Source organism: Pogoniulus pusillus, chromosome 13, assembly GCF_015220805.1.
Source record: "Pogoniulus pusillus isolate bPogPus1 chromosome 13, bPogPus1.pri, whole genome shotgun sequence".
Classification (NCBI taxonomy): domain Eukaryota; kingdom Metazoa; phylum Chordata; class Aves; order Piciformes; family Lybiidae; genus Pogoniulus; species Pogoniulus pusillus.
The window spans coordinates 31,758,400-31,776,903 of record NC_087276.1 but is presented as its reverse complement, the minus strand read 5'-3'; the positions used below and the strand labels follow the sequence as shown (position 1 = coordinate 31,776,903).

The 18,504-nt window shown below is 46.3% G+C and overlaps 1 long non-coding RNA gene across 2 annotated transcripts in view; it reads left to right on the top strand.

Moving 5' to 3' along the window:
• LOC135180972 (uncharacterized) overlaps positions 1-18,504 on the top strand; it is a 227,069-nt gene that overhangs the window by 205,157 nt on the left and 3,408 nt on the right. Inside the window, exons 4-5 of one of the 2 annotated variants that reach the window (XR_010304628.1) lie at positions 5,296-5,361; positions 5,455-5,667. The exons of the other annotated variant lie outside the window; for it this stretch is intronic. This is a non-coding gene — a long non-coding RNA (uncharacterized LOC135180972). Of the gene's footprint in view, positions 1-5,295; positions 5,362-5,454; positions 5,668-18,504 lie in introns of those variants that run through there. 2 annotated transcript variants of the gene reach the window in all.

Sequence of the window (18,504 nt, the reverse complement as noted above, 5' to 3'; positions counted from 1 at the left end):
CAGACTGGAACAGTTTTCCATGAGGGGCTTTGAGCCTTACGTGTTTCGTTGTGACTGCGGCAGTCCGGGATCGGAGCGCGCCGGCGTGCGACGCCTGGGGACCCGCACTGCTTCCCGGCCCGTAAGCCGCTCCTGGCGGTGGGCGTTAGGTTAGCCAAGAAAGGCAAAGAGGATGTGTTGACGAGTTTTGGCCTGGTCTCTCCCCACCCCTCTCAAATCAGTCTGTTCTAAGCTCAGCGCCCCGGGACTGTCCAGCCTGCTCGCCGGGTGCCTTCGGAAGGTTCCGGTTTGCCGGCGCCCGGGCTGGTTTCCCCTTCGCCTCTTCCTTTCGCTTGACTTGCCCGTGTGGGTTTGGGAGCCTGAGAGCCCGGTGCGAGCGAGCGCTGCGGCTGTGGGCAGGCCGACGCCGCTCACCTCCTCACTGGCCGCCGAGCGGCGACCCCGGCCCGGGGCCACCCCAGTCCCGCGCCGGGCCGCGGCGCCGCCCCCGATGCCGATGCTGCGGCGCCACCTGGCGGTGCGCGGGGGCGGTGGCCGCCCCTCCCCGCCAGCCCTGGCGGTCCCCTCCGAGCGGGCATCTTCCCCGCATTCCCTGCCCATCCCAGCCCCTCCCGGCGTTTCCCCAGACTTGTGGCTAGCTCGTTGGATAGTAGGCGGTGGCGCCACCCGTTCATAGCCATTTTCCGCCCCTGCGCTTGCAGGCGGTGCTGCAGGGCTCCGCCGCTCCAGTCCCACGTGGCCTTGGTGCCAGCCGGGAGCCGGCGGCGGCGGCGAAGGGACCTTACCTCCGGCACGGGTTCCCAAGGAATTTTCCGAGCTCAATTCTTCATGCCAGCCTTTACTGGGTGCAGATGGAAAATAGCTGTTAAAAATGAGAAGGGGAAGAGGGAGGAGGAAGTAGAGAGAGCATCCCAAACTCTGGCCATGACAGGCTGGAATACCATGAGCTGAATTCTCTCGGCTGAAATACTGAGTGTTGCAGGAGATGTTTAGAACGATATTGCAATAAGGTTGAACAAATATACTCCATATTCCCACTGAGTTGCAACTGGCAGGGATGGATAAGCCAAATCTAACTGGTAGAAACACATCAGAGAGTTGTGTGTATAATTCTCCTCTCCCATTGCAGTATTTGTGTATGTTTTGTAGCAGAAACTTTATTTGAATATGCATGAGGCAGTTCTAGAACATCTCCATGTGTGTGGTGGATGCCTGGCACCAGTTGTGCCAGAGGATTTCAAACTGTCATTAAGTTGCTGCTGTTCTTGCTGGCATATACAGCGGAGGAAACGTGAACCACAAAGTTCAGTTTCCTGACATCCATAAGCACCTCCTGGGGCTGGCAGGATGATTCTAGGTCCATCAGCTGAGTACGTGGCCTTAATGATTCAGTCTTGTGCTTTACCCTTGTCAGAATCTGAATCAAGTAGAGCTGTGATCTAACCTGTCCTTAGCTCCTTGTGCCGATCACCCATACTATCAGGGCATGAAGATAAAGCTTCCTCCTCTCAATGAAGAGGATTTGCTATCTGGCCGCCTTGTGAAAATAACTTGAGAGCACTACCTGGAGATGCCAGACCTCTTCTCTTTTGGTTGTATCACTTAGAAATTGCTCATTTACTAAGTTAAAGTTCTTCAAGTCTTTGCTTGACCTAAGGTTCTGGATCCCATAGGGTTCCTCCCACTTGTTTTCAGTGGCATTTACATGAGAAAAGATGGCATTCTCCACCCTCACCTACTTTCAGTTCTGCTTCTCATTCAGATCTTTTCTTAGCCTTTTGCAGTTCCGAGAATTGCTTTTACTCTTCACTGAGGACAGGCTGTTGTCTTTGACAGCTGCCAAGGTATACATAGTCTGCCACTCACCAAGCAAGTCACAACAACTCAGGTTCTGACTGCGTCTCTCCAAATAGGTTAGGTAGTTAGCAAAAGCATTAAGAGACCCATTCCTTATAAATTAGGATTAATTGAGCATGAGTTATGAATTAGAGTTCACATTTGGTGCTCAGCATGCTGCTTAAGAACACTTGTCACATGTGGTACTCTTCCATTTTCCAGGAAGAAATAAAGGATGTTTATAGAGGGGAAAGTATTTTGATGTTACTGTGGCAGAAATTGGAACAGCTCTGCTGTTCAGTGGTTTTAGGCTGGGTTTCATCCAGCATTAGTCAAGGGATAATTTCACCCAATCTTTATTGTATTTCTTCCTTCAGATGTTTGGGTGTTTTTGATGTTGCATTCTTGTTGGTTTGTGGGTTGTTTGTTCAGCCCTCCACTCCCATTTCAAATGAGTTCCTGATTCTCAACTTTGTGACTTCACCTTAGTTCTGTTCCTGGTCCATATGTTGTAGAGCAGGCCAGCAACACTTGGCTTTGGGGGTAGAAATCAGGCTGTAGACTTTTCATCTGCTATTCTGAGCCGTGCAGAAACAGGGAGCTTTAAAACCAGTGTTGTTTCACTACATCATTAACATAAGGAGAGTGGGGACGGAAGAACTGCAGCGAGCACAAACATGATATACTGCCCTGGGTGTAAATCAGGGCAGGTAGGAAAAAACCTTAAGAAGTGTTGTCAAGCAAGCATAACTGCACAGGGGCACTGAAGATGCTTGTGTTCTGTCCTGCTGTTACCTTAGCATAAGAGTTTTAGACAGAACTGGCAGTGAAGACACCCCAGAAAAACATGTGCCCATTGAAGCAAACTCAACCCAGCATCTGAATCTGTTAATCTCAGTTCTTCTTATCCCTCCAGCACATCTCTCCACAATACCTCTGTCCTCTCTGACCCACCTGTGACCTTCTAATGCCAAGGATGCTCCTTACTGTATGCAAACCCTTCTGCCAAGTAAAGCTGAGCTGGCTGCCTGGTTGTGGGATGGTGGTGGCTGCTGTGACCAGCAGGGCTTCACCTGGAATTCTAGAAAACCGAGTTGCCTTGTTCTTCGTTCTGGCTTTGGGCTATGGTATTTCCCATGCGTCTAACCTGCAGTACTTGTCCCTCTTTTTGGTTAATGGGTTACTTGGTGCACACATCAGCACTTTGGGTGAAGCAGGAATACAGAGGAAATTGGATCCACTGTGTCCTTGTTGGAAGGAAGTTACTGAATTGAGGCCTTCTTTGTCCCTGGGCTGGCAGGCTGAGTCTCTGGGTTGGGTCAGTATGGACACTGCAAGCCTGGTGGCTGGGAGGGCAACAGCATGGGGAATTGTGGGAGACCTGAGTGTTGTGAGCACTGTTTTGAGCTGTAACTTGGTCTATGAGCACTCTGATGGGTTTTGGCACTTTTATGCCCCATTAGTGTCTGCTTTTGACAGATATTCCTGTAGCTAATCTTTCTGGCACGAATGAGCTACAGAAGCACACTCCAGAGATCCAAGCAGAAGGTATTAGAGAATAAGCCTTGCTGTCATTAGACGAGAGAGGCTGCCGCTGATCTGGCTGTAGAGGGCTGGTTTGGAGGGAAGGTCTTTCATGGGACATGACTATGGAGAACACTGGGAGTCAGCCGACATGAGAGGAGAAAAGCCCTGAAGACTGTGGGTTTTTTTTCCTGGCAGTCTAGTGACCTAGACAGCCACAGCCCATGGACATTTCCTTCCCTTTGAGGCTGCCGTGGATCAATCACTGCACTGGAGTAACAGGGATGTTTCTGGGACCACAGCTAGTACCAGAATTAGGTCATACCATCCCCTTTGTGCTGTGTAGCCAGAGACATCAGCACGCATCATGCACGGTGGCTGCTTTCACTTTCTTCATAGTATCTTTGGAGTCGCTTGAATTAAGTTTCACCAGAGGAAGTTGAAAATTGCTTTCCACTTTATACATACTTGCCATCCTGGAAGGTTGCTTAAGTTTACATTACAAATTTCAAGGCTAAGCACTTAGCTTACTTAGCCCAGTTCCTGCACATAGGTCTGTAAGCAGAAGACAAGGTCTTGTCACAGTCCAGCAGCCTCAATAGATTGATTCCCATTTCAAACACATTGATTTTTGTGGCGCTCACTATAGTAACAGCATTCTGCTCCCTGTGTTTTGTACCCTTGACTGATCAATGTTAGTCTTCAGATGGAAGCCTGGATGTATCTCTGGTGCAAACTTCAGCTTAATGTTCATTTAGAGCTTACAAGCCTGAGGAGTTTCAGCCTGAAACGCGACAGTGACTTATTAGCAGCTCCAAAAGGAGTTTTGTCGTGAAGATACGTAGGAAGCTGAGCAGTCTCTGGGTCGGGTGGATCTCTTGTATCTCCAGCCACATCTTGTCTCATTCCTCTGCACTCGTGCTGACTTTGGCAGTGAGAATCATGGAATCAACCAGGTTGGAAGAGACCTCCAAAATCACCCAGCCCCATCTGGTTAACCAGACCATGGCACTAAGTGCCCCAGCCAGGCTTGGTTTCAACACCTCCAGGCACGGTGACTCCACCACCTCCCTGGGCAGCCCATTCCAATGCCAATCACTCTGCCAACAACTTCCTCCTAACATCCAATCTAGACCTGCCCTGGCACAGCTTGAGGCTGTGTCCCCTTGTTCTGTTGCTGCTTGCCTGGCAGAAGAGACCAGCCCCACCTGGCTAGAACCTCCCTTCAGGTAGGTTGTCAGTATAGCTTTGTCAGGTAGCTTATCAGGTTAAATATGTCCCATTTCCCCACGTGACATCACGCCTAGCACAGCAAAGAAAGGGATGTTTTAAATTACTTGTGTGACTTTACACACTTAAGTACTGAATTAAAGCTTCTTTTAGTGCTTTCTGTCAGTCTTATGTTCTGCAAATACTTGGCCTGGAAAAAGATCCCATTCTTGCCCTGGATGCAGTAGGCTACATTAATTAAGAGGAAAACATGTGCCAGAAGAACACAAGACATAAACCAGACAATGAAGATTCCCAGTAAAATTTGGATTAAGTGATTCTGTCAGTAAGGAATATGGCACCAGATGCCTTATCAAGGAAGGGTCACCTGGGTGTTGCCTACCGATGCCTCTAGAGACTTGTCTCAACAGGCCTAGAAAACTAATGGTTTTCGTTAGCTAAGGGTCAGGAGCACCCTAGCAGGGAACACAGCACAGCCTACATCAAATCTGAGTGTTCTGGGAGTAGTTACAGTTATTGCATAGAGTATATCTGCACAGCAACAGGGCTCCTGAAAGGAAGTCTCAGTGAATGTGCTATGTACCTATCAGTACTTTGTGCCATGCTCTTAATTTGCCCATCATCATCACCTTGCTTCTGTAACACTGGTTTCATTAGTGGTAGCTTTAAGCATGTGGCCTAATCTGGCATTCTATGTACCTATAGCAGAACGTGGCCCTAGCAATGGTGACCTGTCTGGAACAACCTTGTTCATATGAACAACCTATGTTGGTAAGTTAAAGAAGAATAATCCTGTCAGGGACCATTTTTGCCATGCTCTCTCAGCTTGCCAGACAGTAGCTAATTATGTCTTGGACCTTTTAGAGGGACTTTTCCCCCCTAAACTGGCCTTCACTTGATGCTGAAAGTGCAGATGTCGGAGGCTGTTCCCTAAGAGTGCTCAGCGAGCCGTTCCGTAGGAGCTCTGTAGGCTGTTCTGACGCTGCTGCCCACCTGTCTTTAAGGCGCCCAGCTGCAGTGGCCGCCCATCCTGCTCACCTGCCTGCCATCCCAACAAGCTGGTGTCAGTATTTTGTTCTGAGGTGCAAACAGTGATCTTAATGCTTTTTTTAGTTGAATAAACATTCTCTCCTTGCAGAAACTTTCTGTTGTTGTTCCTCCACCTCTCCTTATTATTCCTTTGGTTTTGCCTTTTTAAACACCTTTTAAGTGACTACCTTCTCCCACTGTGGGTTCTGGTGCTGGCTATAGTATTCTGGCAGTGGCTGTGACAATATGGAGTCTGTGCAACTTACTCTTTAACTGCTTGTGCCACATCAAGGTCGTATAAAACTGCCTTTATGTTGGCTGGGAGGAGGGAGGAAGGGGGTGAAGAATGTCCTCTACCCACAGGACCTCTGCAATTCTGCATCTGCTGCATTTGTCTGAGCTGACATTGTACCTTTGCTGCTGATACCCGGTTTTGCAGAGGGAGGATAGAGCGCAGTACTTCATCTTCCCTGTGCTTGTGCTGGCTCCCAGGGGAAATCTGGTCTCTTTAGCATGCAGCTCGAACGCTGTCTGAAAGGCGTCATGGTTTGGATAACATTTTTTCAAACAAATTTAGTACACTGATTTCCTCGGGATGAAGATCAAGCACTGTTCCAGCTGAGGTGCACCTAAAGGGCAACTTGTTTGAGTTAAGTTTACTGAAACAGGAGTGACAGAATATCAATTTGTTTTCTAACTTTGTGTCATATTTGAGAATCAAATAAGCAATTACATGAAAGTCAATTGGATTTATTTCAATATCAGATTTGCAATCCACTTGTTTGATTGAGACAACACAGCCCTTCCTCCTGCAGTAAACATGCTCCAATATTACATTTCTTTCTTGGCTTCTCCAGCCCTGGCCGTGCCTCAGCCTTGAAGCTGAAAACATTACTGATACATAACGCATACCCAGCTGGCTCAGCGCCAGAAGCCCTCCTTGTGTTCAGGTGATGAATGGTCCCAAGTCTCCCTTTCTTGGCCACGAGGCAACTTGCAGACTGGTGCCAATGTATTTGTGTCAACTTCCTCCATCATTTGCACTTACCAAAACCCCAAATCTGAGTGTGAAAGTAGGGCTTCACACATAGTGTATTTGCGTGCAGCCACATGCAAATATAGGTCATAGAATCACAGAATCAGCCAGGTTGAAAGAGAGCTCCAAGCTCACCCAGCCCAACCTAGCACCCAGCCCCATCTGGTCAACCAGACCATGGCAGTAAGTGCCCCAGCCAGGCTTGGCTTCAACACCTCCAGCCACAGCCACTCCACCACCTCCCTGGGCAGCCCATTCCAATGCCAATCACTCTCTCTGCCAACAACTTATTCCTCAGACCTCCCCTGGCACAGCTTGAGACTGTGTCCCCTTGTTCTGTTGCTGCTTGCCTGGCAGAAGAGCCCAACCTCACCTGGCTACAGCCTCCCTTCAGGTAGTGTGAGATTTGCCCTGAGCCTCCTCTTCTGCAGGCTGCACACCCCCAGCTCCCTCAGCCTCTCCTCACAGGGCTGTGCTCCAGGCCCCTCCCCAGCCTTGCTGCCCTTCTCTGGACACCTTCCAGCACCTCAACATCTCTCTGCATTGGTGGAGCCCAAAACTGGACACAGCACTCAAGGTGTGGCCTGAGCAGTGCTGAGTACGGGCCAAGATGATATGACCCCAAGAGGGGATGATTGTATCTTTTGTTTTAGAAAGTATGGCATTTTCAGTGTTACCCCAGACTCTTCCAAATGTTCACATGCCTGCAAATCATCCAAACTGACCCACTGAACAGAAGCAGATTTCACCAGACTCCTTTCTGTTCATCAAAGAGCTTTTACTGTAAGGCAGCTTGTTACAAGCTGTGATACACACAAATGCTTCTGCACCCAAATGCAAGGTAAGGGACCAGACAGCCCAAGGATTACTGAAAGGACACTTGAGTGCTTCACCTCTTGAGCCTTCTGCTCAAGATTCATGGTAGGGAATTTATTCCTTCCCCTGCTTTCACCCACAACACACAAAAGGTCAGACCAGACTCTTCCAATTCCCTGAGTGTTCTGAATCAGAATTAAATGATACAGTGAGGAGACAAAGATCATTTTGCTTCCATTTTAGTTCACCTTCTACACAGAATTATTTTGGAGCACGCTCTACTACAAATTACTCCTGTACCAAAAAGCAGGTTTTTGTTCAGCATTGTGTGCCTCTCTTGGCAAATGGAATCTGGGTGAAATACATGCAGCTTTTTGCCAAGTGCCTGTGCCACCCTGACTCACTCCATTCTACACAAATCAGACTCGTGCATTTATAACAACATGAAAGAAACTCCAGATGTGACAAGTGAGGGTTTAGCAGCCTGGAAATTATAGCCCAGTCAGGAGAACTGAGGCTCTGACGGCAACAAAACGGAGATTTGGCTGCCTCAAGCTGTACTTAGTTGTTTGTTCTCAGGGTGATGATCACCATGAGTTCTGGAGGAAATGAACAGTTTTGGTCCTGAAGCAGTTGCAGCACAGGCACCCTGCATGAAGCAGCTGAGTGTCTAAAGGGGAGTAGCATCTGGCAGCCAAAGGAGTGGTCCTGGGCAGTTGAAGGCTGCATCAGCCCCTTGAAGAACCACCTGCAGGAGCTGCCTGCAAAGGCCCAGGCTGCAGCTCGTTAGTGCAGCAGTGTGTGAGTGCCATCGCCCACGGGAGTGGGGGCTGCAGAGCTTCTCGGTGGGTCCTGCCAGCCCTCCAGAGACACTGAACTCACATCTTTTTCTCACAGAAGAGTGATGCTCTGTGAGTGTTTCCTAAGCCACGACTGGACCTTATTGCAATTGCTTCTTTCTGTCCTTTCAGTAGAATCATAGCAGGTGTTGATGGCCGGGAAGGTGTTTTCTGGCATCCCAGGACTGCATGACAGGAAGCACTAAATTCATCTCTGCTTCCAGGTGGAACTGGCAGGGCTCTCGTCCCTTTCATTCAGCTGCTAGCATGTTCTGCAGCATCGCAGAACGTTGGAAGGAAAGGGATCCTGAAAGCTTGTTCTGCCCTCAGGGAAAATCAGAAACACCAAAGCCATTTCTGATACCTTATTCATCCAACCTGGTCCTGAGGAGACTTCACAGCCTCCCCACATGATCCTGGCAGTGCTAGCAAAGTTTTGTTTATGTCTTTCTACAGCTGTTTTCTGTTGCAGTTTTCTTGTCCTAGCTTTGTTCAAACTCAAAAGAACAATTTAGTGCCTTTCTCGTTGTGAAAGTCTAACATATTTTGTCCAGGATGTGTAATATGTACTTCTATTTCCCTGGCTGTGCCCATCTCCAGCAGTAACATCTCCATGCTGAGATAAAGTTTGCCCGTTGGCTTTTAGCAAGGGGTGATACCAGTGCACATCAGCTCTGGAACAGGCCAAGGATAAAGCTCTTACTGCTTTGTGGAAATTTTCTGCTTCCCCTCTCTTTTTCTGACGAAACTCTGGGTGTGTGTCTTGAGCAGTCAAGATAGGTCAGGCATCAGTAGAGTCTAGACCTGCTTAAGGGCTTGACTTGAGTATTGTCTGGAGATCCCTTCAGCAGCTGGAGCAGCTCGCTTAAGCATATTGTTTGTTATCTGTGTGTGCCTTTATTACCTTCTGTTGCCCTGGTCATACCACTTTTCTTCTCACCTTTCTTGTCTCTCCAGAAATATCTCAGAATTCAGTCAGCTGAACTGTTCATTCATTAAAACCAACCAAAAAAGCCATTCTGAGATATTCAAAGCTCTTTAATCGACTTGAAATATTTCCAGTATGTGTGCATATGTACTAAGTGCAAACCTATTCTGTGATTCTCTTTCCTAATGATTTATGATGACTTATGACCCTTTTGTAATGCACATCAGCTTAGATTTGCACTTCTGCTGAGGTTATCTAACAGTAAGCTGTAATTCTGGCATAGTGACAGTGGTGTAAACAAGATCTTGTCTTGCTAGTATGGAGAGCCAACCTCAGGGGCTCCTCTAGAACACTAACACATCACAGACGAGTGTCTTTCCTGAGACTCTCTATGTAAGGAGTACTGGGAGTTTCCTCCAAAGTTTTTTGATAGTTCCCATGGTAATTGTGCTTTGGTTGCTGGGTCTCAGTTACTGTGCTTGATCAACGATGGCATTTCACAGATTGATCCAAATGAGGAACCAAATGGCAGTGTGGGACATGGAGTGCAGAGCTGGAAGTGTTCTTCCCTGTTTGGGGCACTGGTTTTCATTTCTCTGTGGTAAGAATAAGTGCCTTTTTTAGCCCTTTTGCACAATTATTTAGAAACCCAGGGAGGGAGGAGTTGCTCATTTCACTCCTTTCCACTTCCCTCCCAACCCCTCTGTGTCACAGAATGAGCTCACCATCCTCAAATGCTCCTTACTCTTGCTCAGAAGGAGGGCAGTGTGTGAGAGTGCCAATAGGTTTCTGACAAAGCCAACTTGGCGAGTTTAAACGGTTTTTAAATGAATAGTCTGAACTATCTTACACAGATTCACTTCAAGAACTGTAGGAGTGTTCCTGCAAACATATTCAGGAGTTATCTCTGCCAGGGAGTGGTGACAGCTGGCTGGCATGGACCATCTCTCCCACAGACACAGCTGGTTGGGGAGATGTCTCCAGCTTGGTGCCCAGGCCAGCAGTACCTTCAGAGGGGACTTGTCTGTGCAGGAATGTTTTATCTGTTGTGTGCTCTCTATCCATGCTGACTTCCTCAGTTTAGCATGAACCTTTCCTTAAGTACCTTAAACAGGAGACTTTGTTGTCCCTGCAGGAAGGACAGTCTTGTAAATAGCAATGGGAATTGACATCTGAGTTTAGTCCAGCATAATTTCTCCTCTCTGGGAACATGCTGTGCTTCATCTAAATTGTGTTAACTTACCCTGTGTGTGCTCTTAACCTGTGGAAGGCTTGGTGATTCCACCTCAGTTGTGCAGTAATAAACACAGATGCTCTGTAGTCCAGGTGATTCAAAGGCACTGCAACTGTGTCCACGCAGTGCTCCCCTCCTGCCTGTAAGCAGATGACTTTGCTATTTGAACTAACCCATTGGATCTGGAAATTGGAAGTGAGAGAGATGAGAGGGAGCACTTAAAACTTTTGACTGCACTGTGCACAGCAATAGGTTTCATTTTTAGTGATTTTGTTTGTAATGACACACATGCCAAATAAATAAATCCTAACTTAAGGCAGTCATGATAAAGAAAATGTGAACAAGGATTACAGAGTTGGTGCAAGTATCCATTGCATCTCATGCTTCTGTCTTTGGTAGAATGATTCATTTCATCATCCTCTCACCTCACCTGAGGCTGTGTAAATAGCACAGTGATGACAGTCAACTGGGTGCTACAACCTCTCTGAAGGTTATTCTGATGCCTACAGCACTTGGTACTGTACCACCTGAAACTCAAAAAGTGCCTGTGGCCATTTAGCAGCTCATTTTGGCACTTTAATTGCCAAAGCTGCTCCACCTGGCTAGCAAGTGCCTGCATTTCAATTTCATACACCATGTCAGTGTTGCATACACAGCAAAGCTTTCATCTCCATCTTCAGAGAGACTGAGCTTGTGCTACATCCATGCAGCAGCCATTGAAATTCAGTGGCATTTGAACACCAAATTCATTTGTGCACCTTTAAATACTTTGGTCTTAATTATCTTACAATACTATTTAATCAACCAGTGATTTTCCATCTAGTCTTAATATTTTATTCTAATCCCTTACTCTGTGTGTGAAACAAACAGAACTAATATCAATTGACCTCTTAATCCGTTAATCTAGCTAGCTTTTGTCTTATCAATATGACTGGCTTTCCAGCAGCTCCTTCTTTATGTTGTGCTTCAGGTTCTAATATATGTGTATAATGTCTTTGATGGATTAGTGAGCAAAAGCAAGCCTGTTGTGCTGTGCCTCTGGATCTCCGTCTATTACAACTTCTTGTGGCAAAGGTGGTTCGTAGGCTCTCTGTGGCAGAGAGAGCGATGAAATTCTTTAATGTGTTCTCAGCTAAACTCCGTGCTTCTTTCAGAGAACCCCTGGCTTTTCTTCACAGTTTTAGCATATTTTGCTAGCTTGGAGTCGGGGGAAGCCAGGGAGGCGCCAGTAAGCCAAAAGAACGTAGCAACAGGAAGTTGGACATGGTACACAGAAGGACTCAAGGCTCAGAGCTTGCCACAATACTGTGTTTAAGGCAATGCTCACAAGCCAAGGCACTGTGAACATGCAGCAGTCTTTTGCAAAGCGAGGCTCACCAGTTTCACACCACCATGAAGTTACAAGTTGATGTCCCTGGAGTTGAACGTGGTGGTAGGAATGATACAAGCCATCGGCTGCAATGTCTCACTTGCAAGGCAGGAGCAAGTGTGGTGAAGTCCAAAGATGCACGCTGCTGCGAGAGCAGAATCAGGCATCGTTTCTACACACTGTGGGATTTATTTGCTGTTCAGGATTTACAGGCATCTCTGACAATTGCTTCTTTCAGCCACAAAACCTGCACTGAAGCACAGCAATAACAAGATTTGAATGTCATTAGGGGCTGCACCTACACATCTTGCATTAAAGCAGCTAAGTGTTTAACCCATGAATAGAACTCCTATTATCTTTGTTGCTGAAACCTCAGTATAGATCACTTAACCACTCTGTAAGAAATCCCATGAGAAACCAACGACAGCAGAGAACAAAGTCAGACAAAAAGGATTCTATCTGCTAGAGCTTTTAAAACACATTTTTCATGAGCACAGAGCCAACTTGGATATTACTCCTAATATAGATTAACCTGAGACAGATTTCTGCAGTGTGAGGCTGTAAGAATTTGGCCAGATAGTTTTTCACTGCAAAGCTCTGCCAATTACGTGCAGCACAAAGGAGAGGGTGATGCATGGAATGCATAATATGCCACCTCCTTCACAACACAGAGCTTAAACAGGAATGCTGCAGACTCCATCTGCGCCCAGGTAAATCCAAGTTGGAGATAAGAAGCTGCTTCAGCATCTAGCAAAAGGAGCTACCAAATCTGTGGGTTCAGCTCCCAGGCAAGAGTGTAACCAGTTGAGAAGTTTTAGTATTGGATAGGGTCAGCTACAGTCTGCTCAACAGTTGTGTAAATCTGGAGGAATGGAGTTGAAGAGGTAACAAAAGTGTGAGTTTTTTACCTATATGTGATTGAAGAAACCCAGAGGCTCTCTGCTGGCTAATAGGCAAATTGCCTTATTCACTTAGATATATTTAGTAAGAAGTAAAGGCTCATTGCCCTGGCTTTTGACTTTTGTCTTAATGGTGAAAACAGATGTCAGACTGACAGTAAGCCCAACAACTCTGTTTAGTCACAGAAAACTTACGTACAAAACCCCACGAAGAAGTCTGGTTTTCCTCTGGCTGTAACCGGGTGAGGGAGAAGGACTGGCTTGAAGAGTCTCCTTCCCAAGGAAGGTGAGACCAGACTTCACCTGAGATTGCAAATGCAGGTGTGGTGATGGCACTTGTGTGCAAAGTGAGGTGAAGAGACTAAGGCTATGAAATGCATTCAACATAAGGTACCAGCCAGCTGCAATCCCCTCTCTTTATGAGTGTTGGAGCCATCATTTTACAGATTAGATGTGGGGCTATCTACTTCTACAAATGGGCTTGCACATGCCTGCATGGAATCTGCATTAGGGATTGGCAGCACTGCTGGAGAACACATCTAGGATCATCACAATGCTGTGGGCTTGCTTGGGTAGCGAATCAGAACATTTCCAGAGTACCCTCTGCATGATCTGATTATGGGCTAGACAAGCCTTCAGTCTGGTTGCCACCATGGGAAGTGGCCCCTGCTGAAGTCAGCACATCTACCATGCTGTTACCTGAGAGAAATATCAGTCTTCAGAACTGATGGAGCCATGATGATGGGCACCAAACCTCACCCCTTCCTTAAAGGTGGTTGCAATACTGTGTTCTGTGCTGTGGTGTAACTTGGTCATCTCCATAGGTACACAATTTCTGCAGCTGCAGGAATGCAAACCAGTGAACAAAGCACTGTGTGTGTGCAAATGGTCACCACATAGTAGCCACTGCTTAGGCATGGCCAACAGCATGGCTCTGGAGAGCAAAGGCAGCTGGTATGTTTTGCCTGCTGCTGCTGCTATGGGCAGATTGGTTTACCACCACCCAGTCCTGAAGTTGATCAAAGCAGAAGTCATTATGAGGCCAAAACCATAGAGACAGAAGAAGATAATTTCAAGACACTTCTGCTGTCTGCTATGGCAAAAGTGTTAAGTCTCAAGGATTTTCCTCTGGCTCCTCAGACTCCATAGGGCTTCAAAAACCTGCCTCTTGACTTGCAAAGGTGGAACCTTGTTCCTTAGGTGTAAGTTTGCTACATTCTCAATGAATCTTGCATCTTTTGGTCCTATTGATGGAGTTGTTTTCATTGTGATGGAAGATCTGAGGCAGTGCTTGAACTATTTAATAGTTAGTAAGAGTAAGTCTCCCTGATTCAGTACCAAGCATTTACATGTGTTACCAGTTCTTTGAATTCAAAAGCTATTAAAATGAGAAATATTAGGGCATACAATGCAGTTAACTTTGCTGCACATGGACTAATAATACCTCACTGCTCCATCAAACATCTTGTCTGAATACTTCCTTTTCTTGTAGCATCCAAATCGCAGCCAAGGAGGTTTTTGCACCCACTTTCGTTAATGCCTATCTAAGTACAGCAAGCTTAATAACAGCTACCGAGCTCGTTTGCCTGCCTTTGTGTAACTGCCTTTGGTTTATGTAGCCTTGACAAGCCTGTGGTGTTGACAGACTGGTTTTGGGGGTAAGCTGAAACTTTCTTTGCTAGCTTGGCTGCTAGGAACTGCAGAAGGAAATGCAAGCTACCTGATCTGTTCCTCTTTCCCAGGCCACTTCCTTCCTGGCCTCACTGGGCAACTTGGACCAAGGGTTTGGAGAATTTATGCAGAAGTTCAGCATTAGGCAAAGTGAAAGTATTTTAACATCTTCTGAAAGCTTCTTTCCTTTCTAATTGCTGTTTATGCAGCAAACAATAGAGTTTGGATCTGGAAAATGTTCTAAGGGAATAGTGGAAGAAATCTTTAGTGGAAAAAAGTCTCTGCATGAACTTGGCACTGGTATGCCGCTAGTCATTGTAGTCGACAAACCTGTTGGTGCTTGGAAGAACTGGCTAATCATGCCAACACAATCCACAGTGTCACTCTTTGAGGAAGAGTCTCTTCTTTCTTTTTTGGGTGCCACTTGTCTTTTTCCATCAAGTGAAAAGGGAAGAAAGGAAGAAAGCAAAACCTAGAACCAAGCCCAAGCCAAAGAAACCATTTTTTTCTGCAGCTGACCAAGTGCTGTCTGCAACAGGCAGTGGCTGGTTCTAAGTTAGACAATCCCAACTAGGCCACTTTCCTGCATCTTCCAGACTTCCCAATGTAGTAACTCAGAAGGATGATAATACGACTCCTAGTTAATGAGAGAACACCATAAAAAAGAACGGCAGAAGCTGTGAACTGCAGTATTTCCTCGCTGGAGACAGAACGCCACATGGCGAGAACAGATGGGTAACCCTTCCGTCATTGTCCTCGGCCACTGGCTGGAAGAAAAAGCTGTCACAGCACTGAGGGCTGTATGTTACGTGCATGTACGTGACATTTCCCCTCAGTGCTACTGAAAGTTATATATGAGAAGAAATTACAGAGAAAAAGGGATGCTAAATGTGACGTTGGAGGGAATAATTCTTCCATTTTCCTCCACTTCCTGAAGTGGAGCATATGCCAAGTTTGTGAACTAAGTTTCTCTCTCAGAAGGAAGAAGTAATACACATTGCACTTATGCATCACATGCTGGGTGAGAATGGGACGTACAGCAGTACCTGCTTTTGATGGCTTGGACCACAGTGACCAGCAGTGAAAAACAAGGATTATTTATAGATCAGGATTATCCCTGTTGTTCACTGTGAAATGGTGTTTAAAATGTGGCTTTTGTGTATACGTTGATGCTGGAGTTTGCATTTTCAAACTGTTAAGTGGCGAAATGGGACAAGGGTGGATTACAAACTGCTTGCTAGAGTCTCCAGTTTCACAAACCTACCAGAACTAGAGGCATCTCTTGCATGCAGAGGCCACATCTCCATCCACTTCAGCTTTGCCAGGGAACACTAAGAGAGACCTCACTTGGAGAGCAGCTAGATGTAAAATGAGTGTGTAGCAAGGAACCTGGGGGCTTTGCTTGCTTAACAGAAGATGAAGTAGTGAGTGTTTGTAGTACAATATGCCTGAGTAGTGAAGAATGTACACATCAGCCATAAAATGACTGGAGAACACAAAGTTATTGATGGTCCCAGAAAAATCCAAATACATTTCCCCTGTCTTCAAAGTACAGCAGTATGCCAGTGTTGTGAAACAAAAAGGCATGTTGCAAAGCAGACCCTGAACTGTGTTCCGTGATGGGGAAATTCTTAAAGACAATCTTTTGGGTTTGCTGTGTAGAGCAGTAAAAGTGGCAGCCTCTCAGGGAAAAGGGCCGTGTCTTCCATATGTACACTCCCCTCTCAGTATCACGAGGAGTGGTGTTCAAGCTGGGGAGAGGAGGAAGATAAAAAAACTAATCTGAGATTTCAGGGCAGAAACCCTAACCTCAGGAAATTACCTCTACAACAAGTGCAGATTGCTCATCAAACACTGCTTATGCTCATGGCCTATTTTCATGGATTTTTACTTGGAGGAGTGACTGAGGGAGCTGGGGCTGCTCAGCTTGCAAAAGAGAAGGCTGAGGCTGTCTACAACTACCTGAAAGGATGTTCTGGAGGGGCTGGTGCTGGTCTCTTCTCATAGGTAGTGACAAGACAAGAGGGAATGGCTTCAAACTGTGACTGGATAGGTTTAGACTGGACATGAGGACCTTTTTTTTTCCATCAAGCATGGTCAGGCACTGGAGTGGGTTGCCCATGGAGGTGGTTGAGTCACCGACCCTGGAGGTTTGGGGATGTGGTTTAGGGTGAACCTTGTAGAGCAGGATTAACGGTTGGACTTGGTGATCCTGAGGGCTTTTCCAACTTGAGTATTTCTGTGCTTCTGTGATTGTTTCTATTCCCAAGGTGCCACGGTTTTTCTGAAACCATAAAGTTGGTGATTATTCTGGACTCTTAGAGATTTTCTTTAAAGATTTAGTAGATTAGAGATGCCTTATCAGACAACTCAGTTCATTCCCAGATATGCCTTTTCCCCCCTCACCCTGCTAGCATACATCTACATGTAAATTTTGATGTGATGGGGGCATGATTGTTGTGAGGGTTTGGGTGGTACCCGACCCCCCCACTTTGGAAATCACCCAGACTAGACTCAGCTGGCTCTAGAAAATGAGTGAAGCTTATATTTACAGCTTAGCTCAATAGACAAGCAGGTATCTACACTAGATTTAGTTACATACAGAAACATACAAGGTAAAAGGTAATACAGAAACACAACTCCCCTCCCAGAAACCCGAGTCCCCAGGAGGGCTCTCAACTGCCCTTCCACCTTCCCCCACCCCTCTCTACCTTACCCCAGACATTGCCTTGTGCTCAGGGAAGACTGGAGGGTGGGCCAGGGGGTTAGGAAGCAGGTGGATTAGTCACACAGATGGCAGGTTAGGTTAGAGAGATGCAACCCACAGCCCGGACAGAGAGCATCTCCCTTATCTATATTTACACTCCTGTTCTGATACATCTCAGCCAGCCTATGAGTGAAGTAGACATCATCCTTGTTTCTCTTTCACAGCCTGTAATCTAGTTTTTCTCACCAAAACATTCTAGCTGGCTTCAAACTAGCACAATTGTTCTTAAGGAAAATGCAAGTCTTCCCTCTGAAATAAGTCATTCACTGATTACAGAATGTGCTTCTAAACTGCCTCTGAGTCAGCCTGTGGGTTGGAGTTCAGATAAGCCTGTAGTGTTTGTTCACCAGATGGACCATAAGCTTTTCAAAGCAGAGGAAAGGATATTGCTTATTAACGTTGCTCTCTGTTTCACTTGTTTCTTTGTACAAAGTCTGTTTGGTTGATTTGGTTTAGACTATCTCTATGCTGTAAGGAGGATGAAATACATTTTTATAACAGGACAGGTAAATCTAGCAAAGTGGATCAGAGTAAAAACGTTACTGGGAGCTACATCAGTCTAAGTAGCCAAGATTGATCCCCTCCTCGCCTCAAGCATGCCCCAGCTAAGTTTCCATACCTATGCAGAGGTAAAAAATGTTTCATCTGTTAGGATTTCAGAGCAGATTAGCTAAATCATGTCAGTTATCCACACCGTCTCCCTGACAGTTCAGCGTTAAGAATGGATGGGTTTTTCTCTGCTATGCTCTGAGGCAGATGGCAGGAGACTCATACAGCAGGGGCAACTGCAGCAGTTTTCATTGGTGACTCTCCCCAGTGTCTTCTGGTGCAACTGCCACAGTTCGTGAGTGCGATAGCAGCCAAATCTGCTTCATGGTTTTGACTTTTATGTAATTTCTGACTTTAGTTTGTTCTTGGGATTTGTACAGTTCACTTTTCTCATGTTTTGTAATTTTCTTCCATCTTCAAAGTCAAGAAATTCAGCCTTGCCATTTCTGTTTTCCAGTTTCAATCAGCACAGAAACCCAACAATTAGTTAAACTATTCTCCTCCTTGCTCCTGTTTGGCTGTCTTCTTTAACAAAGAAGAAAGGCAGTTTGGGCGGTCAGTGGCTGTTGGTCACAGCACGTCAGTGAGAATGAATGCCATACCTACTGCAGTCTCCTTTCCAGGCTTTAGTACCTAATCTCTGCAAGGACAGGGAGAGTGGTCAGAGAGGAAGCCTGCTGCTCTCCCTATTCTGCTTTTTCACTCAGCAGTAGTTGTCTCCTGCTGAGGCTTCCACCCATATGCAGGGTTGACTTCACACCAAAGACTCAGAGGTTT